The sequence below is a fragment of the Meleagris gallopavo genome, chromosome Z (assembly GCF_000146605.3).
Source record: "Meleagris gallopavo isolate NT-WF06-2002-E0010 breed Aviagen turkey brand Nicholas breeding stock chromosome Z, Turkey_5.1, whole genome shotgun sequence".
Taxonomy (NCBI): domain Eukaryota; kingdom Metazoa; phylum Chordata; class Aves; order Galliformes; family Phasianidae; genus Meleagris; species Meleagris gallopavo.
The window spans coordinates 31,579,388-31,587,389 of record NC_015041.2 but is presented as its reverse complement, the minus strand read 5'-3'; the positions used below and the strand labels follow the sequence as shown (position 1 = coordinate 31,587,389).

The 8,002-nt window shown below is 40.4% G+C and overlaps 1 protein-coding gene and 1 long non-coding RNA gene across 2 annotated transcripts in view; one reads left to right on the top strand and one right to left on the bottom strand.

Annotated features, from left to right (window-relative positions):
• The window catches only part of TJP2 (tight junction protein 2), a 52,268-nt gene extending 44,476 nt beyond the window's left edge, over positions 1-7,792 (bottom strand). The window contains exon 1 of the mRNA XM_010725719.3: positions 7,672-7,792. The gene's annotated coding sequence lies outside the window, so the exon portion shown is untranslated. The remainder of the gene's footprint in view (positions 1-7,671) is intronic.
• Positions 18-6,463, top strand: LOC109363978. Its single transcript, XR_002109917.2, has 3 exons — positions 18-225; positions 2,196-2,341; positions 5,927-6,463. It is a non-coding gene; the product is annotated as an uncharacterized LOC109363978 (long non-coding RNA).
• Positions 7,793-8,002: the final 210 nt, after the last annotated feature.

Here is an 8,002-nt window from a genome sequence, read left to right as displayed (position 1 = left end):
CACAGCCAATCCGGCTGCGGAGGCTCCGGGGAGGCGAGGAGATTTCTCTCGGGGATGAAAAGAATTGTTATTCTCCGTTTACAAAAATATTTCTTGTCTTCTTGCCCTTGGCAGTGGCTAGTAGCTGACGCCTGTCACGGGATAAACCAGGGAGATGCCCTGGGCGGGATCTCTGAAGCAGTCAGGAACTGTGGGATGGCACCTGCAGCATCACCCGGCAGAAAGGTACCCAACTCCTCTGCCTTCTTGGTCTGTGCGGTGTCAGAAGGAACGGCCACACATATCTGACGATTTCCCAAGCCCTCAGCCTCCATCAGGTGCCTTCCCGACAACCAGCAGGATTTTCTCTTCTGTCTCCAACTCAACAGTGCTGCAGTTAATTCAGAGGCATCTTGGTTTTGAGGCCATTACACAGCAGTAGTGTAGAGGTGACTGTATTGGCAGAGACTAGAAGAAATGACTGGGCACAAAAAGCACAAAGAAGCACACTGGCAGAAGTTCAACCATACGGTTGTGTTAAATGCAGTTTCTTTCCATGGTGCCACTGTCTTCCCGGTGGCTTTCCCATGGCTTCCTTTATTTGGGGTGGATAAGTTAATATTGGAATCTTCTATTGGACAGAAGAAATATAGAACAAGGAGGAACTGACAAGGAAAAACTTTCTTATGCCATAGCATTTAAAAAAGAAGCCAAACAGTACATTACTTTGTATGGCCTGCTCTCAAACTCGGAGAGAAAGATTCAGAAAAATGCCAAACCATAAACTTTCATCTCATTTCTCCCCACAGTTTTATAAGGCGTCCAACTTTTGTTGCAATACTAGCAGCCTGGTGTATAGTGAAACATAAAGACCACTAGGAAAGTTAAAGCACAGAAGCCAGTGTCTTCTTATAAATGACATTCCGTAGACTGAGATGCTATAATAGCATCTGGCCTCAACTAAGCTAAATGAGGGACAGCAGGGCAAGGCAAACCAGCTGCCATGCTAGGCAGTGCTGAGCACTTCTGTGCTTCTCTGAAATGGAAGACATCCTTTCAAGGAGCCAGCGCAGTCTGGGAATATCAGTACATGATACTTTGCGACTGCTTCAGCAGAGAAAGACTGCCCACTGCTCACCTCCCTGAGTAGAAAGGACATGACGAAAACAACATGGTCCACTTTTTGCTTTGCTAAGATACAGTAGGATTTTGCTGCATGTGAGAAGATAGTTTTAAAAGCAAGAATAATTTTTGTTTTTCAGTCTCAGAGCAGTGTTTTTTTTCTTCTCGTTATTCTTAAGAGAGCAGTTGCCATACACCAAATGAAATAGGGAAAGGATAAGTCAACAGATCCCCACTAATGCATTCTCTTAACATGCAGATACTAAGTTAGTGGCTGCAAAGTGTAGAGAACTAGCCTCCTGCAACCACCTCCCTCCCAAAGGCCCTGGCAGAGGAAGAAGGTCCAGCATTCCCAGCCTCCCCTTTTGATGCAGCCTTCTGTGGAGTGCAGATAGCACCTGTTGGAGCAATCTAAACTTATCCCATGCAAGACAGAGGAGGATTACTTCTCATTTCAGTCAAGAGCTGTGATTTGGCCTAAAGCCTTGTTTAAGCAAGTTTTGTGACCTTATCAGAGCCACATGGTGTTATCACTAACTTTGAGGTTATCAGACTGTGCTTCCTAACCTTTAAGGCTGCAGCCAAGGTTAACATACTTAGCTAGCCTGAGGTAAACGCAGCACTGATGCAGGAACTGACCATGGTAATTCAAGCAAAATAGACTTGTTTTTAATTCCTTAACACAAGTCATCACCTAGGAAGTGCCTATCAGTTTATTTCCATTCACTTTCCTGTAATAACACGTGGAAAACAATTCATTTGGGCTTTTATTTCCTATGTTTCCCCATGAAAGCACAGTGGGAATGTAACTTTTTCTGCTTTTTTTATTTATTTTTTCAAGCCAAACAGCTAGTCCATCACAACAGGCAGATTGCCTCCTGAAAACCTGAGCCATGATTCCTGATGCTCAGACTCACACTTGAGCTTGGCAAAGTTTCCAGATGCTCATAACAATGTGACAGATTGATGTGACAATCAGCGCAATCACAATTTACAAGTTACTCATCCTGCAGTTGGTCTGCAGAAAAGAAAACAGACTTTAAGGCCCTTTTGGGGTACTTCTTGCCTTTGACCAAGCTATCATCCCAATGCAGATACATTGTTTGGCCTTAAGAGGGGAGGATGATGCCAATGAAAACAGAAGTGGAAGAATAAAATACAGCAGTCAGACCATGACAAGAGCTGCAAGAGCATCTCTAACACTGCAGATTACATAATTCCTGGAGGAAAAGGAGAGCAGGTAACTAAGGTACCCAATTCACCTTATAGCATTAAAGGTCAGCATCCCTATTCTCTTGCCTTGCAAGCTGTAGAGATGAAAAGGGGGGCAGGGGTAATAAAAGAACCTCCTGAAATACAGCTCACACAAGCACATCTTTAAGTGAATAATCAGATACATCTTAGATTAGGTAAAGAAGGCAACAAGACACTGCCCAGTGGATTATGAAATGACTAACATAGAAGATCCACAATCTAGCCAAAACTTGTCTGGGACAGCAGCAAAGCCGAAAAGGGGCCAGAGCCTCAACAGGATGGTCTGTTCTGCCTGTGCAGGTCTCCACATACCCAAGAGTGAGTGTCTGAAGGAAGTGCTGCCTTCAGTTTTCACTCCCTCCCTTTGAAAAGGAAGATGCAGGTACAATTGAAGCCAGTCTTTCAAAGGATACTGTTCCATGGAGACAAAAGTCTGGTTACCAGTATAATGTCAAAACCATAAGAACTGGGCTAAAAATGTGCAGCTCTGTCCTCCTAAGTGTTTAGGGACTGCTGCTGTGCACGTGCAATAACTGTACAGAGCAGTATTACATTCAGGGATTTCATGAAACGTTATGTAGATGTTTAGAGATTTTATGATGAACTTTCGTGGAATATCTTATCATCATTAACTGTGTAAGATGCATGCATGCAAGCAAATAATTTGCAGTGATAACATTTCCCTTTGAGTCTTTCAGCTTAACTAATCAAGGCAGACACCGTTTGCAGCAGTCCACGTAGATTAGTTAATTTAAAGAGAGAGCTTGCTGCAGCTTGAGTCATGTAAAACCTCAGATGTATTCCATAAATTATCTAATGCTACTGTGAATGCAGTCGTTGTGCTGTTTCCAGCACCAGTGGAGCCACTATTCATTTAACACTGCACTATGGGATGCAAATTTAAACATGCAGTTGCCTCTCATGGTTACTCCTGCCAACCAAGCAAGGCTGTTCAGCAATTTGCCTGCAGCACAGCGCTGTGATGCAGGTGCTCTCTGCCTCTTCCTGCCCCATCCACATCTCTAATTGAGCTTTTTAACTAGTTCCTCTGACTATCACACCTAATTAGTTATCTTTTAAATGCTGGAATTTAACACTTACAGTGCTAGACAGCACTAGTAACTTTACAGAACTGGGAACTGATTTCAGTAAGAGATCGGGAATGTAGGTTGCTAGTCCAGCTGTTGAACTGTCTGAATACAAACATCAGTTTTGCTTTTGTTTCTAAGCAAGTGTTCATGATCTTCTGATGAAAAGCACTGTAGAAGTTTCTAAAAATACCACGTTGCCAAACAGCCTTTCCCCTTTCCCTTACAATCTCTTTAGACTGCTTTTTGTCATCAGCCTGCAAAATTACACAAATCAGTCAGCCCAGTCCTACTTAAATGATTCATAAATCCAATTATGTCTGCTTCCTTATATAGCGAGCTAGGCCCTAACAGACTCAACCTTCAGGATTAGAGGATGTGTAGGTAGCTGACCTCTGACTCTCTAACTGCTCAGGGCTTCTATATGGTTCAAACACTGCAGTTCTACACTGCAGTGAAGGCACGTGAATGGTACAGTAATCTTAATCTGTCTTGGAGGGACTGAAAAAGCCAAGTCACAGATCCAGAGAAGCTCTACTGTCTCTGACCTTGAAGCTTTCTGAACCCCAGCTGGGTAAAGGCCCAAGCAACCCAGTGAACTCAGGCTGGTGAAGAAGCTGGGCTAGAAACCTCTTCAGGTTCCTTTCCCCATGAATGATTCCGTCATTCCTGAGCTACCGCATGACTCAAGTGGCAGTGCCAGCTCAAAGCCAGGCATCACATTCATCATCTTGCCCCTTGTCTCTGCTTCCAAAGTACAGCTTGTGATACACTGCAAAAAGATTTTGATATGCAGCTTGTAGAGTCTGTAATATTGCCCTGTAGGATGCACATACTTTCTGTATCTAAAAGCAGTAATTTCCAGTTTGTTAATTTAGAAAGCAAAGGTTTCCCTGTAAGAAACACAGCCCAGTATAAACATATCCCATACTTCACGTGTATTTTTTCTGATTTAATAACCAGTACAAACCTCTTTATGGCTCACCTGACCACATCCTTTGACCTTTACAAGGGATTTTATTTTTTTTAATTTATTTTTCACAACCTAGGCATAAAGATTTAGATATTTCACAAATGATAATGTTAGATTTGGACTGCGAAGCTGCACAATTCTAAGCTAATAAATTTTGTATTCACAAAAGTAGGGAAAAGTATATTGTGGCAGATGCTATATGATGAACAACTTAGGAAGAGCTCTACAGGAATAAATTGTAGGAAAGACTGAAATATATAGCATATTTTTCTCAATAGTTTTGAATCTTTTTGGTCTACGAGATCTCACACAAAGATTTCAAAGCTTTATTCTGCTGAAAAACATCAAGACACTGTTTGTTTCATGTTGCTATATCTTTGCAAAGAAAGTGTGAATTTCGTTATAGATTAGCATAAAGATAGCTAGCATCTCTATGCTCTCTCCCTTTATTTTTTGATAAATAAAATCAAAAACAAAACAGCAGCACAAGAACAAGCTGAAGTATTTGATAACCAGCAGTAAGATAAAATGATAGTGGAGAGAATAAATAAATATAGCCTCTATCTATCCTAAACATGTTTATTCTAAGCACATTTGCATCTGCAATGTTTTAAACTGCATAGCAGTATCTTGAAAAGTACTGATAACCAAATGTGATAGTGGGACAAAATATAGAATGTGAGACAGAGATTTCAGGTAGAATTCTTGCTAAATCCTTTCTCTCATGATAAAAATCAATTCACCAGCAGAGTAAGTAAAATTTAACAACTTCCTGTAGCACACACACTTTCTGGTCGATTAATTTTAGAAGCTATAAAAACTTATTAGAAAAAAAAATTAAAACAAATCCCAACAAGTTTGCACTATTTTTCTCCTCAAATATCATACATAAGTGCTTATCAAGACTCAAAAGGACCTCTTCTTTATATTGAACGCATCCATTTTATGCAGGAGTGACATGGGCACAATCTGGTTGAACATTCATTTTGCTTATATCTCAGTCATTCCTTTTTCCTTTATGTTTCCTGACTGCTCCTTGCAAAGCAGTGAAACAATATTCTGTTTTTAGCAATTTATTTGCCCTCCCTCACAAGACAAGCCCTTACAACATCAAGAACTACCATGGTAATCAATTCTTACAGCACAAATTAATTAAGATAGCACAGTAAAGAAAACAAAGATCTCATTCTCATGGAGATCATTACACATATTTAGAAAATACAAAAGAATATGGAGAATGCACAAAATGTAATATATGCAGAACATTCTTTGCTTTTTTCCTAATACAGAGGTTAATTTAAAAAACAAAGCTCCAGATAGCAGATCTTCAGCCAAATTAGTCCTTCAGAGCACTAAAGCTCTGCTTCAAAGTTCTGACTCTTCCTACCTTATTTATACTGGCAAACTTCCTGAAGAGTTTGCTAAGAAACAAAGCAGTTCTGCAGCCTTATTCAGTAATAGTAGGGACCTAGCTTAGAGCTCTCTACCTACTTCTGGTGTTCCTCTTCAGGAAAGATTGAAATCAGCTGCTGAGAGTGCAAGGGAGAATAGAGAGCAGAGCCATCAGAGAGAAAGCAGATGGACTCAGCCACCTTAATCATTCACCTGCCAGTCCCACAATTCTTGGTAGGTCTCAAGCTGGGTGGCTGGACATAACTTCTGAAGCATCTTTTTCTAATATATAAGTGACCTTGGAATTCTGCACTGAGTTGGGCTTGCTAGTATCCAAATTCCCTGATGTAAGGTTTGCATAGCACACAACATCAAAGTTTTTCAAATCAAGGAAACATTGCTAGAGAGTCTCCTAGAGAGTCCAGCTGGGACATTCCTGCCTATCTACACTTCACTGACATTCTCACATCATATTTTCTGCCACACAGCTTCCTATGAAAACGGGGCTTGCTTGTTTGTTATTTTATATAATGGCATCTTATTTTTTTCTTGGCCTTTCTATGATGTCTTTAGAGTATCATCTTTGGTTAAATATCAGGACTATTCTGAAAATACTGCCTCCTGTTAGATTACGTTGGACCACAGTGTCAGAGATGGATGTTGGTGCTATGGCAGTGGAGATGCTCTTTCCCACCAGCATTCCATTACATGTTGTTGAGTGTGACAGATGGCAACAGAGGGGCACTCTGACAGAACAACATCTGGCACAGAAGTGCAGATGAGGCAAAAGTCTGTCACTGAATTCCTCCGTGCAGAAAAAAATGGCACCCAATACATTTACCAACGCTTGCTGAATGTCTATGGAGACTAAACAGTGGGTGTGAGCGCAGTGAAGCAGTGGACAAGACAAACAACATTATGGCCGTGCAGATTTTTATGAGCATGGCATGCAGGCCATTGCTTATTGCTGGCAAAAATGCATGGCTAATGGTGCTGAATATGTCGAAAAATGTTTTGTATTTACTTTACAGTGTTATTGTGTTCTTTTCGCAGTTTCCACAGCAAAAAAATCAAAGGCATTACTTTTAAAGCGACCTATGTATGTCACAGCTGATGCCCACATCTCCAAATAAATTACTAAACCACCTGTAGCTATCCAACTCTCAACAGTGAAAATTAAGTCAGTTTTTAGTTTTGCAATACCAGTATAAAGATCATTTGCTCTCTTAAAATTGCCATCTGCTAATGACTTAGAAAAAAACTAAGCACACTTTTCATATTCTCTCTGAAAGCACTTGAGAAAAGGTTTCAATTGCAAGGTTATGACACCAGAAGGGTTATATTTACCTTAATGATGTACTATACAAAAATATGCAGCAAAACAACTCTCTCTGTGTGTGGCTATTTTGTTTCTCAGGACTCAGTACTGAGTCACTAAGCAATTCCCATTAAGACTACCCTTTGTGCTTAAAGTAATTTATTTATTCCCAAACACATGCTGAATATTTATATTTGCTGAAGACACCATAGAATAAATCCATTCTTTTCCAATGTTTAGCAAAGAGACGAACTAGTCCAGGCCTGTGCATGATTATTTGCATAATTTTAGCACAGTTCACTGCACAAGTCTCTCCTCTTCAGTCTTCTAATACATCAAGCTCTCAGTGAACCTGTATGTGTTCATCCTAAGTCACTAGAGAAATCCAGAAGAACTAGTTCTATTTCATGTATTACTCTGTTGAATATAGCTTCGCAAAACCTTTTAAAACATAGCTAAAAGAATGAACAATATAAACAGCACACAACAAAAAATTATCGTTTCAAACTAATGAGTGATTCTAGCTGACGTAACTTGACCAGTACCTTGTGAGGAATGTTGATTTTTGAGAGTTTTGGTCTGTTTGCAGTGAAATACTTTGGGCGTGACGTACAGCTGTGCTCCCAGTCCCACTCACAAGGAGATGGCAGTGCAGTAGTTTGTTCCCTGAAAAATAAAGTCTCATTTTAGTTATGTACAATCACAAGGGAGTGATTGAAAGCCTGGGATGCCTAGGTCCTTGAGATAAAGAAGATATAAAATGTATTTTCCTGGTTACTTTGGCATGCTTTAGCTTCCCTAGCAGTCAGTCGAAACAGTCCTCAAGTAAAGGAGAAGCCCACCTATATATACACTTGCAGCACCATTACAAACTTC